This window comes from Ranitomeya variabilis, chromosome 7 (assembly GCF_051348905.1).
Source record: "Ranitomeya variabilis isolate aRanVar5 chromosome 7, aRanVar5.hap1, whole genome shotgun sequence".
Taxonomy (NCBI): Eukaryota; Metazoa; Chordata; class Amphibia; order Anura; family Dendrobatidae; genus Ranitomeya; species Ranitomeya variabilis.
In genome coordinates this window covers 95,779,790-95,804,897 of record NC_135238.1, presented here as the reverse complement: position 1 = coordinate 95,804,897, position 25,108 = coordinate 95,779,790, and the positions used below count along the sequence as shown (strand labels likewise).

Sequence of the window (25,108 nt, the reverse complement as noted above, 5' to 3'; positions counted from 1 at the left end):
GACATGCTGAGGAAAATACAGAGCGGTATTTTCCGCACCATGGGCACAGCGGATTTGGCTTTCCATAGGTTTACATGGTACTGTAAATGTGATGGAAAACTGCTACGAATTCGCATTGGCCAATCCGCTGCGGATGCGCAGCCAAATCCGCACCGTGTGCACATAGCTTAATTCTAACTCTAACCCTAATTCTAAACCTATCCCTAATCCTAACCCTAATTGCAACCCTAACCCTAATTGCAACCCTAACCCTAACTCTAACCCTAGTAGAAAAATAAAAATAAATATATTCTTTATTTTATTATGTTCCCTACCTATGGGGGTGATAAAGGGGGGGTTATTTACTGTTTTTTTATTTTGATCACTATGATAGAACCTATCACAGTGATCAAAATGTACCTGGAATGAATCTGACGGCCGATTCGGCGGGTGCACTCCACATGCGCCCGCCATTTTGGAAGAAGGAGAAGACGGAGGGACACCGGGACTTGGTAAGAATGGGGGAGCAGGATCGGACAGCGGGGGGACTGAAGGTAGCAGATCACAGCTCTCAGTCGGTGGCGGGGCAGATCGGGGTCTCCAGCCGTGGCTGATGATATTGCAGCATCGGCCATGGCTGGATTGTAATATTTCACCAAGTTTCATAGGTGAATTATTACAAATTGCTCTGATTGGCTGCTGAAAGTGAAACAGCCAATCAGAGAGATCGTAGCCACGTGGGGGCAAAGCCACCCCCCGGGCTGAAGTGCCATTCCCCCTGTCCCTGCAGGTCGGGTGAAATTTGAGTTAACCTGATCTGCAGGAACGCGATCATTCTGTGACGCTGCATGCGTCACAGGTCGAATTGGCACCGACTTTCATGACGCATATGCTGTGTTACTGGTAGGGAAGGGGTTAAACAAGAACCACCAGATGAATTTCGTCAACCAAGGTATCATTTTAGTCAGCGTAACGGTGCTAACCTGACAATGCCTGCAGTTTACTTGGCAAAATGATGACAGGTTTGCTTTAAGGAATCAAGTGAAATACAGTAAGTGCTTTTGTGCCTTCAAAATGTACAAATTGATCATTTTAAGCATTTGTGAAAAACAAAAAAGTTTCATTCTTGTGTTTACTGAAAGCAGCTGTATATCTACTAATGCCCAGCATCTCCTGCTAGCTCACCACACCCAGAAATCACATAGTGGTTAATGGTACCACAGGATATTTCTCAAAAAAGATGTTTTAGAACTCAATGCAGAGCAAACTATGGACAACCCAGAGGATTCTGGGTCGTTAACTTGTTACATTCACAGCCAGGTAAAAAAAAAAAAATGTATAGTGCTTCTTTACTTAGAGTTACAAATTGCACTACTCTATCTGTATTTTAGGCCTAAAAATTATGTAGTTAGAACACAGTAAATGTACTTATCTACATAACATGAGCAATAGAACAAAACAAACTCAAAAGTTTTCAACTTGAAAAAGACGTCAGTTCGGAGTTGAAATACATTGTTTAATAAAAGAAACCCTGTTTCCTTCCCTGAAGCAGGAAGAAGAGCCTTTTCAGCCTACTTCAACGTTTTTTTTATCGCTATCTGTGAATTTTATCTTGGGGATTTCCCTCATTCACGAGGCAGCAGTGACTGACTTTTTAGGTGGTTACCTGTAACCTCCAAACCTAAGAGAGCCACACCATTTTTCTTTCTCCTCTAATAGGGTCACTTCATTGTGCGCACTTTCCCCCTCCAGAGCTCCTTCCAAATGTGTCACTATGTGGTAATAACTCTAGGATGTTTTAACGGTTATTCTGAGGATACTTTTTCGTGATAAACTGTGCTTTATGTTAGTGATGAATATAGGTTAAAATAGTCATTTTAAAACTACTTATACCCATTAAACAGATAGTCATGCAGCACAATTTTTTTAAAAAAATAACATTAACCGTATGTGTACTTTACATCAGCATCATTTTTATAATGTCCTCATATTCTGCTAGGGTCATAGAAGTGTTAAATTGATTAGCAGAAATGTTTCATTTTTTTCAAGATGTATCGTTTTTCTTTGTGGAGACTGACATTCTCTGCAAGGAGAAACGATACTTCTTGGCTATCGGTCAGACGCCTCTCACTCAGCCAAACCAGATCTCCACTTTGCACTGACGAGGGGCAGTACCCCGAAACACAGTGTCTGCAAATTGAGATTCTAGTTTGGGTTTTATCCTAAGTCATGTGACAAGGCTCGTTAAAGGGTCGACATTGACTGTTAGGATTGCTACTACAATAGGTGGCACTAGAGTTCTAGTCCTCTTCCTCTCTTGCATTTTTTTTCAAGGAAATTTACAATCTTTTTTTTAAGTCCCAGTCTTGAAGTATTCTAGAGGCAGTGTCAATAGACAGTTCTGCACAGAAACGTTACAAGCCAGAATATGGCAACATTCATTCAACTAAGTAAAAGAAATCACAGTCCACGAGATCGGGGGTCATCAATTCGTCGGCATGACAACCAAAGGCCTCTATAGTTGTCAGTGCTGGATTGCTGTGAGCGCCACCCAATGGTCGGCGCTCATAGCAAGGCTGTAATTCTGCTACATAGAGGCGATCTGAGCAGAGGTGATAGAGTTATGGCAGCTTCTAGTCTACTATGGAGGCTATTGAAGCAGGGCAAAAGGAAAAAAAATGGTTTTAAAAATATTAAAAAAAATATGAAAGTTCAAATCATCCCCCTTTCGCCCAATTCAAAATAAAACAATAAAATCAAACATACACATAATTGGTATCGCCAAGTTCAGAATCGCCCGATCTATCAATAAAAAAAGCATTAACATGATCACTAAACGGCATAGCGAGAAAAAAAGTCAGACGCCAAAATTACGTTTTTTTTGGTCGCCACAACATTGACTTAAAATGCAATAACGGGCAATCAAAAGTTCGCATCTGCACCAAAATGGTATAATTAAAAACATCAGCTCAGCGCGCAAAAAATAAGCCCACCCCCTTTGAAGACATTATTTTCTCTGGTCGGTGAAGACCTGTGGATCTGCAGCAGCCGCTATCTACATGCTCTAATCTCATCCTAACCAGGTGAGCAAGTTTGGTGTATATTCTCCTTTGTGTAACGTGGATAAGACCCTATTGCGCTCTTTGTCTCCCCATTGTTTTGCAATAGCCACCCTGAGAAATGGAGACGCTACGGGTATTGGAAAATTGCACATTTTTTTTTATAGCACAGTTTGAAATTTTTTTTCCACCACTTAGATAAAAAAAGAACCTAGACATGTTTGATGTCTATAAACTCGTAATGACCTAGAGAATCATAATGGCAGGTCAGTTTTAGCATTTAGTCAACATAGCAAAAAGGCCAAACAAAAAACAAGTGTGGGATTGCACTTTTTTGCAATTTCACCGCACTTGGATTTTTCCCCCCCCTTTTCTAGTACACGACATGGTAAAACCAAAGGTGTTGTTCAAACGTACAACTCGTCCCGCAAACAATAAGCCCTCACATGGCCATATTGACAGAAAAATAAAAAAAGTTATGGCTTTGGGAAGGAGGGGATTGAAAAACAAAAACGCAAAACCGAAAAAAGCTCCGGTCATGAAGGGGTTAAGGGAAAAAAAATCCAAACCTACATGGTGCTGTGTGAAAAAGTGATTGCCCCCTAAATCTAATAACTGGTTGGGTCACCCTTAGCAGCAATAACTGCAATCAAGAATTTGCGATAACTGACAATGAGTCTTTTACAATGCTCTGGAGAAATTTTGGGCCACTCATCTTTGGAGAATTGTTGTAATTCAGACACACTGGAGGGTTTCCGAGCATGAACTGACTTTTTATGGTCATGCCACAGCATGTAAATCTGATTAAGATCAGGACTTTGACTGGACCACTCCAATATCTTAATTTTGTTTTTCTTAAGCCATTCAGAGGTGGACTTGCTGGTATGTTTTAGATCACTGTCCTGCTGCATAACCCAAGAGCGATTCAGCTTGAGGTCATGAATAGATGGCCAGACATTCTCATTCAGGATTTTTTGTAAGACCGCAGAATTCATGGTTTCATTCACCACAGCAAGTCTTCCAGGTCCTGAAGCAGCAAAACAGTCCCAGACCATCACGCTACCACCACATTTTACTGTTGGCATGATGTTCCTTTTCTGAAATGCTGCGTTACTTCTTACGCCAGATGTAATGGGACAAACCTTCCAAAAAGTTAAACTTTTGCCTCATCAGTCTAGAGAGTATTCTCCCAAAAGTTTAGGGGAACATCAAGATGTTTTCAGGCAAAACTGAAATGAGCTTTTATATTCTTATTACTCAGCAGAGATTTTCATCTTGGAACTCTGCCAATTTATGTTTTAAGGGGGGGTTAATCACTTTTCACAGGTTTGGTTTTCTTTTTCCATTACTAATAAAGACCTTCATTTAAAAGCTGCATTCTGTGCTTACTTGTGTTATCTTTGCCTAACATTTACATTTGTTTGGTGATCTGAAACATTTGAGTGTGACAAACATGCAAAAGAATAGGAAACCAGGAAGGGACAAACACTTTTTCACACAACTGTATCTATATAGGTCTTCTCCTGCTTGTGTGTGTACCCAATTTTTACCGTATATCAATAAAGAATGATTTTATTTATCTTGTAGTCTATTGTATGTGGCCATACTTTATCTTGAATCTGTTATTAGGCTTGTAAGCGCTGGGCTGGATTATGGGAATAACGTTTTTGACCAAGACTGTTTTTGTTGCTCCTAAATCCCGGACCCAAAATCCAGTCAAATTAACCCTTTCAGTAACTCAGTGTTACTGATACAGATTTTATATTACCGAAGCCAACCAACTCAGTGGCACATATCTGCCATCCAGGACCTTACCTCCTGATTTCTTACAAAAGCTATGATAACCATCAATCATTATGATAAAACTAGCTCTCAATGAAAGATGTTGCGAAGGATAAGTTCAAAAGAAGTACCAACTTCAGAAACGCAATTTGACAGCACCTCAGATAACACAGGTCAACAAAAAAAAATTTTTTTTCTGGTGTCCAAAATATTTTAATGAATTTGGGGTATTTTTGGGGTGCTGATTCTGAATATGCTATCAGTTTTGCCAGATTGGCTCAAGTTTTTGACATTTTTGGTATCTTATTTATAGCACTTGTTGGTAAATGCGACGCATCATCTCATTAATTTCTTTGGATTAGTACTTGAACTGAGCAGTTCTCAATATAGTTTTGTGTTAATTAGTGTTCTAAAAGTTTGTTCATAGCTTGATTTTTGCACTAACTTTATGTTGTTGTCTGTTTTCCAGTGAAAAGCATGAACTCATCAAGAAGAAGTTGTCTTAACGATCCAGACTCATTCTGTTACATTTGTGGTGAATACACACTGCCAAAACATAGAAGAAACATAACAGACTTCGTAAAAAAAGTGTATTTTGCCTATTTTGGGGTTATGCTTGGGGACCAAGACAAGTTTTGGGCACCACACATAGTGTGCAAAGCATGTATCGAATTATTACGAAAATGGAGCAAAGGACAAAGAAAAAGCTTCAAATTTGGTGTTCCAATGGTGTGGAGAGAGCCAAAAAATCATCATGATGACTGTTATTTCTGTGCAGTGCAAGTGCAAGGATTCAATAAGCATAAGAAACGAAAATGGGAGTAACATGGAATCTGCAAGAAGGCCTGTCCCTCATTGTGAAGATGTGCCTGTACCTGTGTTTACCATAAATAACAGTCATCATGATGATTTTTTGGCTCTCTCCACACCATTGGAACACCAAATTTGAAGCTTTTTCTTTGTCCTTTGCTCCATTTTCGTAATAATTCGATACATGCTTTGCACACTATGTGTGGTGCCCAAAACTTGTCTTGGTCCCCAAGCATAACCCCAAAATAGGCAAAATACACTTTTTTTACGAAGTCTGTTATGTTTCTTCTATGTTTTGGCAGTGTGTATTCACCACAAATGTAACAGAATGAGTCTGGATCGTTAAGACAACTTCTTCTTGATGAGTTCATGCTTTTCACTGGAAAACAGACAACAACATAAAGTTAGTGCAAAAATCAAGCTATGAACAAACTTTTAGAACACTAATTAACACAAAACTATATTGAGAACTGCTCAGTTCAAGTACTAATCCAAAGAAATTAATGAGATGATGCGTCGCATTTACCAACAAGTGCTATAAATAAGATACCAAAAATCTCAAAAACTTGAGCCAATCTGGCAAAACTGATGACATATTCAGAATCAGCACCCCAAAAATACCCTAAATTCGATGAAATATCTTTGGCACCAAAAATGCTGTTGACCAGTGTAATAGCCCTCATAAATGATGCACAGGCATCAAGTAGTAGACATATCTCAACATCAGTCCAGAGATGACAGCAAGAAGCAGGGCTTTAAGATGGAATTGCTGCATCAAAACCACTACTGAAGACCACAAACACAAAGAAGAACTTGTTTGGGACAAGCAACAAGAGGACTAAACATTAGATCAATGGAAATCTGTATAGTGGTCTGAATAGTCAAAATTTGAGAATTTGGTATCAAACACCATGTCTTTTTGAGATGTAGAAAAGATCAGTAAATGGTTTCTATAGGTTTGTGTCAAACGTGAAGAATAATGGTGTGGGGAGGGCTTTTGCTGGTGACACAGTAATTTATTGCAAATTCAAGGCACACTTACTGAGGATATAAAAAGTCTACACACCCCTGTTAAAATGCAAAGTTTTTGCCATATTAAACAGTAATAAGAAGAAATAATTTCAGAACTTTTTCCACCATTTATGTCATTCAAAATCTTTAGAGATCCATTGAGAAACGAGACATAAAATAAAAATAAAACTAAAATCATGCATAGGTGTGAACAGAACACCCTCATATAATTGGGAATGTGGTTGTGTTCGGAATTAGTCAATCACATTTAAACTCAATAGTAATCAGTATTCAGCTGCCATGATTCGAAGTGATTCTCATTAATCCCATAGAAAGTTTAGCTGTTCTAGTAGGATATTCCTGTCATGTTCTTATTTGAGTTTTACAGCAAAAGCCAGGGTCCATAATTAACTTACAACAAGGGATTTCATTGATAAAATGTATCAATCAGGAGAAAGGTACAAAATAATTTCCAAGGTATTAGATATACCATAGAACATTGTGAAAACAGACATCAAGAAGGGGCACAAAATATGGCACAACAATGACTTTATCTAGAACTGGATGTCTCTCCAAAATGTATAAAAAAACTGTAAGAAAATTGGCCCAGGAAAGTGCAAAAAGGCGTTCAGCAACATTAGAGGAGCTACAGGAATTTCTGTCAAGTACTTGTGTACTACATGTGAAAACAATTTCTGGTATTCTTTATATGTCTGGCCTTTGGGATAGAGTGGCAAGATGGGAAGCTTTTCTTACACAGGAAAACATTCAGGCCTGGCTATGTGTTCCCAAAACTTACACCAAGTCTGCTAAAAGCATGTGGAAAAACTTGTTATGGTCCGATTAGACCAAGGTTGACCTTTTTCGTCCTAATTCCAAAAGTGATGTTTGGAGCAGGCTACTACTCCACATCACTAAAAGAAAACCATATTCACAGTGACGAATGGTGGAGTCAGCATTATGCTTGAAGGTTGTTTTTCGGCAGATGGAACCGAGATTTTAGTCAGGTTGGAGGAAATTATGAACAGTTCCAAGTACTAATCAATTTTGAAACAAAACCTTCAGGCCTCTCCAAAAAAGAGATGCGAACTCTGCTTCAGGAAAATGGCTGCCGCGATCTCCATCTGCGGCATCCCGCGGACATTTTCCTGAAGCCCCGGGCAGCAGAGCGCTCCATCTGCGCACGCGCGGCCACAGGAAGATGGCCGCCCCCACCGATCACCAGGGGAATAGCGCAGATCGCGCTCTTTTCCCTCCCCTGTGCAGTGGATTCTGGACATGGGCATGCGCAAACCACTACGCCACCAACGGAAAAATAAGCAAGATCTGGGGGAAGACACCACGCCCATCTGACCAGACCAGCCTGATTGACAGGCGAAAACGGCTACTTTGGTAACGTATTTCAGCAGCATAGGTGGGGAATCGGGGTCCACAAAATACACTATTGTAATGCACATATCAGGCCCTATTTAACAGTATTTTTATCTCATACGGAAAAAACGGGGTGACAGGTTCCCTTTAAAGGTGGAAAAAGTTATGAAATGATTCTTCTTGGTATGATTTTTTTTACACAACAAGAAACTGGTATTTTAACAGGGGTGTGTAGACTTTTTATATCTACTATATCCATCATAGCAACCACATCTCGTATACGTTTAATGGGACTATAATTTGTATTGCAATAGGACAATAACCCAAAATCACACCTCAATGTTATGTAACAGCTATGTGACCAAGTAGGAGAGCGATGGAGTCCTGTATCTGATAACATTGTCTCCACGATACTTAACTAAATTTAAATAGTTTGGGATGAGTTGTACTACAGAGTGAAGGTAAAGCAGCCAACAAGTGCCCTTCTCCACTGCCAATCATATCCCTCATCACAGCATCATGGACATGTAATTACATGTATTAAAAGATAACTTTAAATCTCAAAGAGACAGAAAAATGTGGGAGTATAAACTCATGACAACTTTTGACACACTTCGTGGAGGAATGAATGTATCTCATGGATTTAGGTCTTTCTATATCAATTAAGGAATTTGCTCCTTAGACCATTTGGGGGCATCAGACTCATGAACCAGACCTCAATCACAGAACAATAAACTTTCACACTCCTTATCTATGAACTGTTCCAATATTTATAGCCACAAATGTTCTCCCATTCCTCATTGGTCGTTCAGACTCACGTCACTTGTCTTATCTATTGCTTTATGTGATGTGTTGTGTATACAGTGGGGGAAATAAGTATTTGATTTTTTGCTAATTATGTAAGTTTGCCCACTGACAAAGAAATGAACAGTATATAATTTTAAGGGTAGGTTAATTTTAACATTGAGAGATAGAATATCAAAAATAAAATCCAGAAAATCACATTGCATAAATTATATAAATTTCCATCTTGCAGTGAGAAATAAGTATTTGATCCCCTACCAACCATTAAGAGTTCTGGCTCCTACAGACCAGTTAGACGCTCCTAACCAACTTGTTAACTGCATTGAAGACAGCTGTCTTACATAGTCCGCTTTATAAAAGACTCCTGTCCACAGACTGAATTAACCAGTCAGACTCTAACCTCTACAACATGGGCAAGGCCAAAGAGCTTTATAAAGATGTCAGGGAGAAGATCATGGACCTGCACATAGCTGGAATGGGCTACAAAACCATACGTAAGACGCTGGGTGAGAAGGAGACAACTGTTGGGGCAATAGTAAGAAAATGGAAGAAATACAAAATGACTGTCGATCGACATCACCATGCAAAATCTCACCTTGTGGGGTATCCTTGATCATGAGGAAGGTGAGAGATGACCCTAAAACTACACGGGAGGAACTTGTTAATGATCTCAAGACAGCTGGGACCACAGTCACCTAGAAATACGTACGCTACTTACCTGGTAGCAGTGTTTTTTCAGGAGCCATGCAGCACAACGAGAGAGGGAATCCGCCCTTCAGGGACAGGAAACCTACAGACATAAAAGGGCGGTACCTCTCTCCCGCATCAGTTGGTTCCAAAGCATGAGAGGACCACCTTGGTTAGTAACACAGATGCAGCATACAATTATGTACATTTTATTATATGAGTGAACATGGAAGAGGAAAAACACGAAAAGTGACACATCATCCAAGAAAAGAATAGGGTAGGGAATATAAGGGTGCTGTCATGGCTCCTGAAAAATCACTGCTACAAGGTAAGTAGCGTACGTATTTATTCAGTCGCCATGACAGCACAACGAGAGACTTTCAGAGAAATAAGAAACATTAGGGAGGGATAACAGCCTCAAGCACCCTTCTCCCAAACGTGAGGTCCGAGGAACTACCCAGATCTAATCTGTAGTGTTTAAGAAAGGTAGATGGAGAAGACCATGTGGCCGCCTTACATATGTCTTCTATCGATACTTCTGCTCTCTCCGCCCACGAAGATGCTACGGCCCTCGTGGAGTGTGCCTACCATCTGGAACTTCGTTGCCACCTGCCGTATAAGCGAGAGAGATCGCCTCCCTGATCCATCCGGCTAAGGTGTTTTTAGATACTCTAAGACCTTTCCTCACTCCCTGATAAGCTACAAATAAGGAGTTATTTTTTTTCCAGTCATTCGAGACAGAAATATATTTAAGGAGGCATCTTCTTACATCTAAGGAATGAAATTTACGTTCCTTATCATTGGAAGGATTAGGGTATGTGCACACGTCCGGATTTCTTGCAGAAATTTCCTGAAGAAAACCGGAAATTTTCTGCAAGAAATCCGCATTTTTTTTTTTTGCGTTTTTTTTCCGTTTTTTTCGCGTTTTTTTTAGCATTCTGCAAGCGTAATTAGCTTGCAGAATGCTAAAGTTTTCCAAGCGATCTGTAGCATCGCTTGGAAAACTGACTGACAGGTTGGTCAAACTTGTCAAACATAGCGTTTGACAAGTGTGACCAACTTTTTACTATAGATGCTGCTTTTGCAGCATCTATAGTAAAAGATAGAATGTTTAAAAAAAATAAAAAAAATGCTTATACTCACCCGCAGACAGCTGATCTCCTCACTGGCGTCCGTTCCGTATAGATGGTGTGTGCGCGCAGGACCTTCCATGACGTTGCGGTCACGTGAGCGGTCACATGACCGGTCTCGACCAATCACAAGACCGTGACGTCATCGGCAGGTCCTTCACCGCACACCAGCTACAGGAACCGAAGCGACAGCGTGCAGTGGAGAGGCGGGAAGACATCGAAGGTGAGTATAGGACTATTTTTTATTTTAATTCTTTTTTTTTTGACCAATTATATGGTGCCCAGTCCGTGGAGGAGAGTCTCCTCTCCTCCACCCTGGGTACCAACCGCACATAATCTGCTTACTTCCCGCATGGTGTGCACAGCCCCGTGCGGGAAGTAAGCAGATCAATGGACTCCTAGGTGTGCGGAATCCCCTGCAATTCCGCATTTTAATGAACATGTTGCTTTTTTTTCCGCGATGCGATTTTTTCGCGGAAAAAAAGGCTACATTTGCACATAAAATGCGGAATACACTGAAAATAATGGGAGGCATATGTAAGCGTTTTTTCACGTTTTTATCACGTTTTTATAGCGAAAAAACCGCGAAAAAAACCGCGAAAAATACTGAACGTGTGCACATGGCCTTAGAGCAAAACGAAGGTAGGACTACCTCTTGTAATCTATGGAATTTTGACGCAACTTTTGGAAGATAGAGGGGATCAGGTTTCATGATTACTCTATCCTCCCTAAACTGCATGTATGGTGGATGTCTGGAAAGTGCCTGCAGATCACTAACCCTTCTTGCAGATGTGAGTGCGACCAAAAGGGCTGTCTTGATAGAAAGGATTTTTACAGGAATAGTATCGATAGGCTCGAATGGGGCCTGCGTTAAGGCTGAGAGTACCAGATTTAGGTCCCATGGGACTAACTTTTGTTTTATGATTGGTCTGGATCTAGTCACTGCTTTGAAAAACCTAGAAATCCAGTGATTGCTGGCTAAGTTAAAATTGTATAGCGCCCTCAGAGCCGATACTTGAACTCTGAGAGTACTTGTGGCCAGGCCCATCTCTAGACCTTTCTGTAAAAATTCAAGAATCTGATTTATACATGGCTCTTGGTCAATCTGAGCCCCTGTACTTGATAGAAATTTTCTGCACACTCTAACATAGATGTTCGTTGTAGTGGGTTTCCTACTCTTAAGGAGTGTATTTATTAGATCCTGAGAGAATCCCTTCCCCCTTAGTAACAACCTCTCAAACTCCACACCGCTAGGTGTAAGTTGGCTACTCGTGGATGAAGGATTGGGCCTTGGGAGAGCAGATCTGGCAATTCTGGAATAATCCACGGTTGGCAGACGGACATCTTCCTCAGCCAAGGAAACCATGCTCTTTTGGGCCAAAATGGGGCTATTAAGATTACCCGGGCTCTGTCCCCCCGAATCTTCCTCAGAACTAACGGGATTAGGTTTAGAGGGGGGAAGGCATAAGCGAGACTGAAGTGCCATGATATCAGAAAAGCGTCTACTGCATATGAGTTGTCTCTTGGATCTAGGGAGCAGAATTGTTGTAATTTTTTTTTCTCCCTGCTGGCAAAAAGGTCTATTTCTGGACAACCCCACATCTGTATGATCTGCTCGAAGATAGCTGGATTCAGCGACCACTCTCCCTGTTTGAGCTTGTTGCGGCTTAGATAGTCGGCTTTGGTATTGAGACTTCCTTTTACATGAAGAGCCGTTAGGGAGAGGAGATGTTCTTCGGCCATCTGAAAAATATGATTTGCGACCTTCATTAATGAACTGGATTGCGTACCTCCTTGACGATTAATGTAGGCCACGGTTACCCGGTTGTCCGATAACAGCCTCACGTGTCGACCCTGTAGGGGTATAAGGAACTTTTTTAAGGTGTTTTGTACGGCCAATAGCTCTTTCAGATTGGAGGATGAGTCCTGCTCCGACTGGGACCATAGCCCCTGAACGCAATCCTCCCCTAAGTGAGCCCCTCAACCTTTAGGGCTAGCATCCGTAGTTACTACTCTAGATACATGATTTGTCCAAGGGACCCCCCTACAAAGATTTGACGCGTGTGTCCATTAAACAAGTGAATGCGTAGTCTCCGCAGAAAGTGAAAATTTACTGTCGAGGTGAGCTTCTAGACGACAGGAATTGTGTAAGACGTCCCATTGTAGTGTCCTGGTGTGGAACTGCGCCCATAGAACCGCCGGTATACAAGAAGTGAGGGAACCCAAGAGCGACATTGCACTTCTCAAAGACACTAAGGGATTGCCGATTGCCCTGGTGACTAGTCGTTGAATCTTAGTTATTTTTGCATCCGGCAGGTGACATTCCTGCCGACTAGAGTCTATAATAAACCCCAGAAACTCTTGTGATGTTAGGGGCTGTAGACGTGATTTTTTAAGGTTGATAATCCAGCCCAGCCTGTGCAATGCTCCCATCACCTTCTCTAGCTGATCCTTGCAATGTGATTCTGAATGACCTACAATCAGTAAATCATCCAAGTATGGGATTATTAATATGTCCTGTTCATGCAGGTGTGCCATAACCTCCACCATGATTTTTGTAAACACCCGGGGTGCGACAGCGACTCCGAAGGGAAGTGCCTGATATTGGAAATGCTCTACCGTGCCGGCAAGTGAAACCGCCACCCTAAGGAATTTTTGGTGATCTACATGTATTGGAACATGGTAGTAGGCATCTTTGAGGTCTAAGACGACCATAAAACAATGGTTGAAAAGTAACTTTATTGCCGTTTTAACTGATTCCATCTTGAAGGATGGAATCAACAAAAAATTGTTCAGTCCTTTTAAGTTAATAATTGTGCGATATGAACCGTCAGGCTTTTTGATCAGGAATAAAGGGGAATAGAACCCCCTACCTTCCTCTTCTGTAGGGACTCTAACCAGAACCTTCTTCTGTTGGAGTTCCCGGACTTCTGACTCCAGCGCCAACTGCTCTGTAGAGGAGGAACGAACAGGTGTCATCTTAAACTTGTCCTGAGGAATATGGTGGAAATCAAATTTTAAGCCCATTTTCACAATGTCTAGAATCCATGGACTGCTCGTGATCTGTACCCAGGCCGGGTAGAAGGCCAAAAGCCTACCCCCCACCTGGTCCGCCAGTCATTGTGGTTTCTTAAAATCTCGTGAAGGATTAAACATAAATCCTTTACCCCTTCTTCTGTTACTGTCGTATCTGTTAGAATCCCTGTTAGAATCCCTGTTGGGCCTTCTGCGGTTAGACCATCCTCTATTGGAGTCCCGTCTGCGGAAGGGTCTTCCTAGAAAAGGGAAGCGTTTCTTACTATCTCCCGCCTTTTCTAACAGTTCATCCAGGACAGGTCCGAATAAATGAGCTCCTTCGCAGGGAATGCTACACAACTTTGTTCTGGCCTGCAAGTCCCCTGGCCAGCATTTTATCCATAGTGCTCTCCTGGCTGCGTTAGATAACGCTGAGGACCTGGCAGCCAATCTGACCGAGTCGGCTGACGCGTCTGAGAGGAAAGCTGCAGCATCCTGTATTATAGGCATAGAGGCTAACATTTCAGATCTGGGAACTTTATCCCTGAGCTGATCTTCAAGGTGACCTAACCACACCATCAAGGATCGAGCTGTACAGGTGGCTGCTATAGCAGGTCTCAAGGATCCAGCCGAAGTCTCCCAGGCTCCCTTAAGGAAGCTATCAGCTTTCCTGTCTAATGGGTCCTTTAGGCTCCCCAGGTCATCAAAAGGGAGAGATGTCTTCTTGCACGCTTTGGCGACTGCCGCATCTAGTTTCGGGACTTTATCCCATGAGGATGAAGCCTCCTCCTCGAAGGGATATTTTCTTTTAAATGCAGGCGGAAGTGACCCCTTCCTCTCGGGCTTCTTCCATTCCTTTGAAATCAGCGTCTTAATCTTATCGACGACTGGAAAGGCCCTTCGAGATTTTCGCTCTATACCCCTGAAAATAACGTCCTGAATGGAGCACTCCGACTGGGAGTCCTCTATCCCCATTGTACTGTTGACCATTTTAACCAGATGGTTAATTCTATCAAGGGACAGACAGGCCCGACTAGAGTCTAATTCCTCAGAGGAGGCAGAAGATGGAAGGGACCCCGAGCTCAGCGCCCCCGAGTCTGATAATACTTCTGAAACAGGGGATGACTTTTTAACCTCCGTTAAACGAGACCTGGATCTCACAGAACTTCTAACTTCTTGTCTAACCATTTCCTTTATTGTAGAGGTCAGATCAGGAGCCTCTTCCTGTAGTAACTGTTGTATACAGGATTTGCATAATCTTTTTAAATGTCCATCCGGAAGCGGCTCTGCACACTCGGCACACTGCCTATGTTTGGCCTTAGTTAGACACTTCCTCCCCTAGTAAGGAGAGAGGGAATATAAGGGGAACAATCAATCAATAAGTGAACTTTCACGGAGATCACTTACCCAGCCGGAAATGAGTGGTACCGTAGACGGGGGGGTCCTTCGTAGCCGATGATTCCTTACGGCTTGAGGACTCTGGTCTTGGCTTCTGGGCCCCTTTAGCTCCACCAGCTCGGCTACTGCCACTAGACCGACGCTGGGAGCTTCTCCGAGGCTTTTCAGACTGAAGCTGCTGCTGCTGCTGGCTGCTCTGAGTTCCTTCTGGCGACTCCATTATGGACCGAGTCGGGAACACTCAGCAGCCCCTGTGCGCAGCCTTAAATAGAGCCTCCTCCATGCCCCCAGGGTACCGCCCCCGGATGGGGGTCAGCAGGGATCTCCAGGTGCCGGTGATGATAGGAATATCGTTAGGGTCCGCTGCTCCGTGCTGCGGCGCCGCTGCCCACCGATAGGACCGACGGACCCCCACCCCCGGGCCCAGGCCCGCCCCAGACGCCGCCATCGGCCGGAAAACGGCGCTACTGCGCATGCCCGGCCGCGTCATCAAGTTGCGCCGCCCGCCGCGTCATCCGGACACGCCCCTTCCGGACGCCGCAGCGGCCGGCAAGCAGAGAAGCGGTCCAGGACGGCAGCAGACCCCCCGGAACGACATGGGCCCCCACCGCAGGGCACGGGCAGACCCGGAGGATCCGGCAGACGCAGCACCAAGTCCCCCACACAGCAGGTACAGCTGCGGCCACCATAGAAGCCAGCCTATAATCTAAGGCTGCTTCCTCCTGCTGACACCTACACAGGCAGTCCCCCTGCCGTGTGGTGCATCCTGCCCCCTGATCAGGCCGAGGTAGGGGACCCCCGCTACCTGGATCGGCGTGTCAGGAGTGGGATCTTCATATCTTCGACCTTCTTCACTAGGCTTGCCTGAAGAGGTTCCGCTGTCAGGGACAGGAAACCAACTGATGCGGGAGAGAGGTACCGCCCTTTTATGTCTGTAGGTTTCCTGTCCCTGAAGGGCGGATTCCCTCTCTCGTTGTGCTGTCATGGCGACTGAATAAAACCATTGGTAACACATTACGCCGAAAAGGTTTAACCCCTTCATGACCCAGCCTATTTTGACCTTAATGACCTGGCCATTTTTTGCAATTCTGACCAGGGTCCCTTTATGAGGTAATAACTCAAGAACGCTTCAACGGATCCTATCGATTCGGAGAATGTTTTATCGTGACATACTGAGCTTCATGTTAGTGGTAAATTTAGGTCGATAATTTTGCGTTTATTTGTGGAAAAAAATGGACATATTGCAAAAATTTTGAATTTTTATTCTGTTCAACCAGAGAGTTATGTGACACAAAATAGTTAATAAATAACATTTCCCACATGTCTACTTTACATCAGCATAATTTTGGAAATAAATAAAAAAAATTTTTTGCTAGGAAGTTATAAGGATTAAAATTTGACCAGCGATCTCTCATTTTTACAACCAAATTTACAAAACCATTTTTTTAGGGACCACCTCACATTTGAAGTCAGTTTGAGGGGTCTATATGGCTGAAAATACCCAAAAGTGACACCATTCTAAAAACTGCACCCCTCAAGGTGCTCAAAACCACATTCAAGAAGTTTATTAACCCTTCAGGTGTTTCACAGCAGCAGAAGCAACATGGAAGGAAAAAATGAACATTTAACTTTTTAGTCCCAAAAATGATCTTTTAGCAACAATTTTTTTTATTTTCCCAATGGTAAAAGGAGAAACTGGACCCCGAAAGTTGTTGTACAATTTATCCTGAGACCGCCGATACCCCATATGTCGGGGGGAATCACTGTTTGGGCGCACGACAGGGCTCGGAAGGGAAGGAGCGCCATTTGACTTTTTGAATGAAAAATTGGCTCCAATCTTTAGCGGACACCATGTCGCGTTTGGGGAGCCCCTGTGTGCCTAAAGATCTAAAGATTGGAGCTCCCCCACAAGTGACTGCATTTTGGAATCTAGACCCCCCAAGGAACTTATCTAGATACATAGAGAGCACTTTCAACCCCCAGGTGCTTCACAAATTGATCCGAAAAAATGAAAAAGTACTTTTTTTTTCCACAAAAAAATTATTTTAGCCTCAATTTTTTCATTTTCACATGGGTAACAGGAGAAAATGGATCGTAAAATGTGTTGGGCAATGTCTCCTGAGTACACAGATACCTCACATGTGGAGGTAAACCACTGTTTGGGCACACGGCAAGGCTTGGAAGGGAAGGAGCGCCATTTGACTTTTTGAATGAAAAATTAGCTCCAATCGTTAGCGGTCACCATGTTGCGTTTGGAGAGCCCCTGTGTGCCTAAACATTTGAACTCCCCCACAAATGACACCATTTTGGAAACTGGACCCGCAAAGGAACTCATCTAGATGTGTGGTGAGTACTTTGAACTCCCAAGGGCTTCACAGAAGTTTATAACGCAGAGGCATGAAAATAAAAAATCATGTTTCTTTCCTCAAAAATTATTTTTTAGCCCGCAATTTTTTATTTTCACAAGGGTAACAGGAGAAATTGTTGTTGTCCAGTTTGTCCTGAGTACGCTGATACCCCATATGTGAGGGTAACCACTGTTTGGGCGCATGGCAGCGCTCGGAAGGGAAGTAGTGATATTTTGGAATGCAGACTTTGATGGAATGGTCTGAGGGCATCATGTTACGTTTGCAGGGCCCCTGATGTGCCTAAACAGTAGAAACCCCTCACAAGTGACCCCATTTTGGAAACTAGACCCCCCAAGTAACTTATCTAGATGTGTGGTGAGCACTTTGAACCCCCAAGTGCTTCACAGAATTTTATAACGCAGAGCCGCAAAAATAAAAAAATATTTTTTTTCCAACAAAAAAAATCATTTTTTTAGCCCCCATTTTTTATTTTTCCAAGGGTAACAGGAGAAATTAGACCCCCAAAATTGTTGTACAATTTTTCCTGAGTACACTTATGCCCCATATGTTTGGGTAAACCACTGTTTGGGGGCACGTCGGGGCTTGGAAGGGAGGGAGCTCCATTTGACTTTTTTAATGCAAGAATGGTTGGAATCAATGGTGACACCATGTCGTGATTGGAGACCCCCTGATGTGCCTAAACAGTGGAAACCACTAAATTCTAACTCCAACACTAACCCCAACTCTATCCATAACCGTAATCACAACCCTAACCCCAACACACCCCTAACCACAACCCTAACCCCAACACACCCCTAACCCTAATCCCAACAATAACCACAACCCTAACCCCAACACACAACCAACCCTAATCAGAACCATAACCCTAACCACAAGCCTAGCCCTAACCTCAACACACCCTAACCCTAATCTTAACCCTAATTCCAACCCTAACTCTAGTTTCAGCCCCAACCCTAAGGCTATGTGCCCACGTTGCGGATTCGTGTGAGGATTTTTCCGCACAGTTTTTGAAAAATCTGTAGGTAAAACGCACTGCTTTTTTCTTGCGGATTTACTGCGGATTTCCAGTGTTTTTTGTGCGGATTTCACCTGCGGATTCCTATTGAGGAACAGGTGTAAAACGATGCGGATCCCACACAAAGAACTGACATGCTGCGGAAAATACAACGCAGCGTTTCCGCACGGTATTTTCCGCACCATGGGCACAGCGGATTTGGTTTTCCATAGGTTTACATGGTACTGTAAACTTGATAGAAAACTGCAACGAATCCGCAGTGGCCAATCTGCACCGTGTGCACATACCCTAATTCTAACCCTAATTGAAACCCTAACCCTAATTGCAACCCTAACCCTAATTGCAACCCTAACCCTAACTCTAACCCTAGTAGAAAAATAAAAATAAATATCTTTTCTTTATTTTATTATGTTCTCTACCTATGGGGGTGATAAAGGGGGGGTTATTTACTTTTTATTTTGATCACTGTGATAGAACCTATCACAGTGATCAAAATGTACCTGGAACGAATCTGCTAGCCAGCAGATTCGGTGGGTGCACTGCGCATGCTATTTTGGAAGATGGCGGTACCCATCGCTGAAGACGGACGGACGCCGGGACTCTGTAAGTATGGGGGGTGGGATCGGACAGCGGGGGGCGGAGGGGAGGCCGGGGACAGGCAGAGGGGAGAGGAGGGCAGCGGAGCACAGAATGGAGGGGAAGAAAGACTGACAGCGGCGGCAGATTGCTGCTGTCAGTCGGTGGTGGGGGCAGATCGGGGTCTCCAGCCATGGCCGATGATATTGCAGCATCGGCTGGATTGTAATATTTCACCAAGTTTCACTGGTGAAATATTACAAATTGCTCTGATTGGCTGTTTCACTTTCAGCAGCCAGAGTGATCGTAGCCAAGTGGGGGCAAAGCCACCCCCCCTGGGCTAAAGTACCACTCCCCCTGTCCCTGCAGATCGGATGAAATTTTAGTTAACTCTTTCACCCGAACTGCAGGAACGCGATCCTGCCATGACGCCACATAGGCGTCACAGGTCGGATTGGCACCGACTTTCATGACGCCTACGTGGCGTCACAGGTCGGGAAAGGGTTAAAATCCTGCAGTGCCCGCAAGGTCCCCCTGCTCAAGAAGGCACATGTGCAGGACTGTCTGAAGATTGACAGTTAACACCTGGAAGATTCTGTGAGTGATTGGGAGAAGGTGCTGAGGTCAGATGAGACAAAAATTGAGGTCTTTGGCATTAACTCAACTCACCATGTTTGGAGGAAGAGAAATGCTGCCTATGACCCAAAGAACACCATTCCCACTGTCAAGCATGGAGGTGGAAACATTAGGTATTGGGGGTGTTTCGCTGCTAAGGGCACAGGACTACTTCACCGACTACTTCACCGCATCAATGGGAGAATGGATGGAGCCATGTACCGTAAAATCCTGAGTGACAACCGCTTTTCCTCCGCCAGGACATTAAAAATGGGTCATGGCTGGGTCTTCCAGGAAGACAATGACCCAAAGCATACTGCCAAGGCAACAAATTAGTGGTTCAAAAAGAAGCACATTCAGGAGTGGCCTAGTCTCCAGACCTTAATACCATAGAAAACTTATGGAGGGAGTTGAAGCTCCGAGTTGCCAAGTAACAGCCTCAAAATCTTAATGATTTAGAGATGATCTGCAAAGAGGAGTGGACCATAATTCCTCCTGACATGTGCGCAAACCTCATCACCAACTACAAAAACGTATGAATGCTGTGCTTTCCAGCAAGGGTTTTGCCACTAAGTATTAAGTCTTGTTTGCCAGAGGGATCAAATACTTATTTCTCACTGCAAAATGCAAATAAATGTATATAATTAATACAATGTGATTTTCTGGATTTTATTTTTGATATTCTATCTCTCAATGTTAAAACTAACCTACCCTTACAATTATGTTCATGTCTGTCAGTGGGCAAACTTACTAAATCAGCAAGGGATCAAATACTTATTTCCTCCACGGTTAATATGTGAGTCTTCAGATTTTGTATTAGTCTATTACTCATGAAGAGACCTGAGTAGTCTCGAAAGCTGTCATTTGTTACCATCTTTTCAATGAAACAATTAAAAGGTATCAACCCACTGAGGACTTTCAAATTTCAATATTTTTCTATCTGTTAGCTAACACGGTACAAAGATATATATTTTTCCAGCTCCTGTATATATGTAAAAATTAAAAGTTCAAATCACCCTCCATTCCCCCACTGAAAATAAAGATATTCAAAAATAAAAAAAAAATGTGGTATCGCTGTGTTCAGAATAGCCAGATCTATCCAAATATAAAAACAATTATTCCAATCGGTAAACATGGTAAACAGACGAAATTAAAGAATGCCAAAATTAAGGGTTTTTTTAGTCGCTGGAAATCCCCCCAAAATGCTATAACAAGCGATCAAAAAGTCACATCTATTGTGTCGACCTGAAAAAAATAACCTAACAAACAGCTCCATCGCATGAAAAATAAAAATGTTCCGGTTCTCATAAAACGGTGTCACAGCTCCAAGTTTTTTGTTTTTTTTTGCAAAATTCTGATTTTTTTTTCACTACTAAAATAATAAAAGAACTGGACATGTTTGGTATTGCTGTAATCGTATTGAGTAAGAGAATTATATTGCATGGTCTTTTTTTGCCAAAAAATGTTGAGCGGAAAAACAATTCCCAAAAACAATGTCCGAATTGTGTCTTTTTCACAATTTCACTGCACTTGGGAGTTTTTTTTACTGTTTTTGAGTACACCATGTGGTAAAATCAATGGTGTCAACCAAAAGTACAACTCGACCATCAAAACAAGAGTTCATATGTCTACATAGTCAGAAAAATAAAAGAATTATGACTCTGGGAAGAAAAAACAAAAATGCCAAAACGGAAATTGGCTGCCGTGTGGAGGGGTTAACTGAGCTCTATCATACATATATGAATTTTTTAAGTGTCTTTTTTATGGACTGGAGAGCATACTTGCTTCCAGAAGCTTTAGTTTACTGGTTAGGGCTTCATCTTTGACTTCATCTAGCACCAATGGCAATACACTGTCTGTGGAAGACATTCCATGATATTGCTTCAAAACAGACTAATCCCTTATTGAGTTCAAAGTAATTTTGCAAATGCAGGCACAATTCTTCTGTAACGGAAGGTTTACGTAAGAAAATCCCATTGAGTCTCAAATGACAAGAGCAGGTAAAAATTGAGGAATCTTTGAATGATATCTCTATTGGGGCATAATCAGACTACATCAATTAACCAAATCTCTGCTTCTGCCAGAATACATAACGGGATTGTTCCCAAACAAGTAGTTTATGCAAGTATGGGTACTATGAGGTGGTGACAAAAAGGAGAAGGATCTGTCTTCAGGGTGAATAATTCTCCATAGATCATAAAGGGAGTATTTATGGATAAGCTTGCAAAATTCTCTGGAGAAGTGTATTTGAGATGGGCTTGGAGGCCTATTGTTTAAGTAAAGTCTATCCCAATTTTGGGAGAACTTCATATTAAAATCTCCTCTAAGAATTATGGCAGAGGGAGGCAGGCGTGAAATCTTAAGTATGACTTTTCTGTGGAATAAATATTACAAAGTAAAATGGCATTCTTTCTGAGGGTGCCTTGTAGAATTATATATCTACCGTTGGAGCCTAGGTGGGAAGAGGACACCTGAATATAAAATAATTACTACACCTACTTTCTTCTGTCTTGTATGGCAGAAAATATTTTAGGGAACTGGTTCAGGGCAAAATTAAAGGAGACAGATTTGTTAAATGGGTTTCCTGTAGGAACACCACGTCGGCTTTAAGGGATTTCATTTCAGTAAGGGCTAAGCATCTCTTGACAATTGAGTTAAGCCCTTTAACAGTTAGTGAGATGCACGTAATCATGGTGGATGTGATAGGAATATACTTTCTGATGTAAACTCACCAGCATCAGAGGTATGGTAGAAAATCTTGAGGATCAACAGTGTGCACATTTCAATAAGAAAAAGGGACTGTAATCCATTGCATGATCAGGTGTATCCAAATTTGAGACTGTTACTGTATATTTCCTCCACTACAATATCAAACACACAGGCACTTCACAGAAATGTATAACACTGGGAAATGAAAATGAAAAAAATATTATTCTGCTAGCTAAAATATTAGATTAGCCTCGTGTTTATTTCTCACAACTAATAGTAGGTAAAAATCAGCCCATCATTTTGTTAATAAATCGCTCCGGAACCCAGAGATACTTCATTTGTGGTGGGAATGGAATATGGCTTTTAAATATTAAAATGTATTCATTAATTCTAATCATTGTTACTTTCAGCCTTGTTCTGGGTAATTAAATTTTTGCTGACATACATGTAGTATTTCTGTATAATTAGCTTTGCTAGTGTCACACTGAAAGCTCCAAATGCAATAGATTGACACACCAGGTGTTTACCTCACGGTGTATATATTAATACACACGTTGTCTCCACTCAAGTAAGAGCTGCCACGAGGCTTCTTCTGTTACAATTGGATTACGACATTCAGGCCACGGTCACAAGATCAGTATTTGGTCAGTATTTTACCTCAGTATTTATAAGCCAAAACCAGGAGTGGAACAATAGAGGAAAAGTATAATAGAAACACGTCACCACTTCTGTATTTATCACCCACTCCTGGTTTTGGCTTATATATACTGTAAAATACTGATCATCAAATACTGAACGTGTGAACGTGGCTTCATGGAGACAAGCAAATTACAAGTCTTCCATTCAGGATACAGAGAAAAGATGGGCGTGACATTTCCTTTAACCAATCTAATGGCTTCCCAAGGACAAATTGACTATTTTCTAATACCATATATCTTCTTCACATATTCTGTATTTTTTTTGTAAAAATATAATTAAGTCCTCCTTGGTATATCAATAAGGGGTAAAATTATCCCATAAATAAATATATATACACAACATATATACAGTATTTTACAGACTATAAGACATACTTTTTTCCCCAAACAATATTGGGGGAAAATGGGGGTGCATCTTATAGTAGGAATATACGTACAAATAGTGTGGCGGCAGCAGGATTAGGGCTATTCTGCGGTGGGCCGACGCTACAGGGCGATGATCACACTCCCTTCCTAGGCTGGTGTGGCAGGTTCGGAGGCCACCACATCGCAGTAATTTCACAAAATGCCGGCGGAGCCCCCAGCACCACATAGCACCCCCGAACTTGCCACGCCAGTCTGGAATGAGAGTCCTATCGCCAGGCCATCGAACACATCCTAAGACCATGGTCCACCAGCACTGCCGATCCCCCCCCGGTAAGCTGAACTTGGACTGTAAGACAGACCCCCATTTGACACAACTTTTTTCCTTATTTTCCTTCTGAAAATTTGGGGTGCGTCTTATGGTCCGGTGCATCTTATAGTCTGAAAAATATGGTATTTAACAATGGGATGCCCCTTATGTATTTGGCTGAAATAGATTGTGAATGCCATGTTGTGTTTGAGGAGCTCCTGAGGTGCCAGAACAGCAGAGCTCCAATCTCCCTTACGCAAGCACGCACGCACTCACACGTAACCTAATTGTGAAAAATAAACCTTTTAACGAATTAATCTAGAAGTGTAGTGAGCATATTAACCCCAGATTCCTTCACAGAACTTTATAATACTAGGCCACAGAAACAAAAAAGTTTTTTTTCAACTAAAATATTGCTTGAACTTTAAATTTTTCATTTTCACAAAGATTTGGAGAAAATACACCCCCCAATTTGTTATGCGATTCCTCCCGAATGCAGCAACGCTCCATATTTAGCTGTACAACACTGCATAGGCACATGGATGGATCAGACGGGAACGTGTACTATTTGGCTTTTGGGGTGCAGAATTTATTGGAATACATTGTGGGTGTCATTAACAGAGACCCTGAGTTTCCAGAACTGCAAAATGCCCCCAAATTACGGTACCCCATTTGGGAATGACACCCCTCAAGACACTCGACTAGGAGGAAAGTAAGTATTCTACATCTGTAGATGCCTCACAGAATGTAGTGGAAAAATAGGGATAAAAAATAGATGCTATTTTCTAAACAGCTGGTGCTAAGTACACAAAATACGGTAGATAAATTTATTAAAATTACATAAACACATAATGTTATGTCTATAAACAAATGTGTTTTTGAGACTTATCCAGAGTTGTCATCAGGTTATACACATACAATGTTAGTGGTAGTAGTACAGGTTTGAAAGCAGTTTTTGTTAATCTTTCAAACGTTCAAAGGTTAATGGTCGCTATGAGCATGTATAATGAACTACATAGGATACATGGAAATTCAGTTACATCTAGATTAACAGATGATATAGCAAAATGTAAGGGTTTAGAGGGGATAATGATTGCATAAATGGATAATAAAATAGCAATACAAAATGCAGAGAAGGAAAACGATAGAATCGAATACAGAGATTATTATTACTATTAATACTGAAGCTTTATCCTTGGATCTTGCTTTTAAAATACCACAGAAATGAATTACCGTAATGAGAAATATCTGGATTATGGCTAACAATGTGTTGTTGTAATACTGAAGGGGCAGAAGCAGACAGGACCTCCTGTCATAATGACTGACAGATCACTGTTCCCCCAGGTAGACATAACACTCAATGTGCATTATATCATGAAATCAAATTAGAGATGCTCAGCAAGCAAC

The 25,108-nt window shown here is 42.0% G+C and overlaps 1 protein-coding gene across 4 annotated transcripts in view; it reads right to left on the bottom strand.

Moving 5' to 3' along the window:
* GLS (glutaminase) overlaps positions 1–25,108 on the bottom strand; it is a 746,320-nt gene that overhangs the window by 265,632 nt on the left and 455,580 nt on the right. Inside the window, exon 15 of one of the 4 annotated variants that reach the window (XR_013218256.1) lies at positions 22,354–22,525. The exons of the other annotated variants lie outside the window; for them this stretch is intronic. The gene's annotated coding sequence lies outside the window, so the exon portion shown is untranslated. The remainder of the gene's footprint in view (positions 1–22,353; positions 22,526–25,108) is intronic. 4 annotated transcript variants of the gene reach the window in all.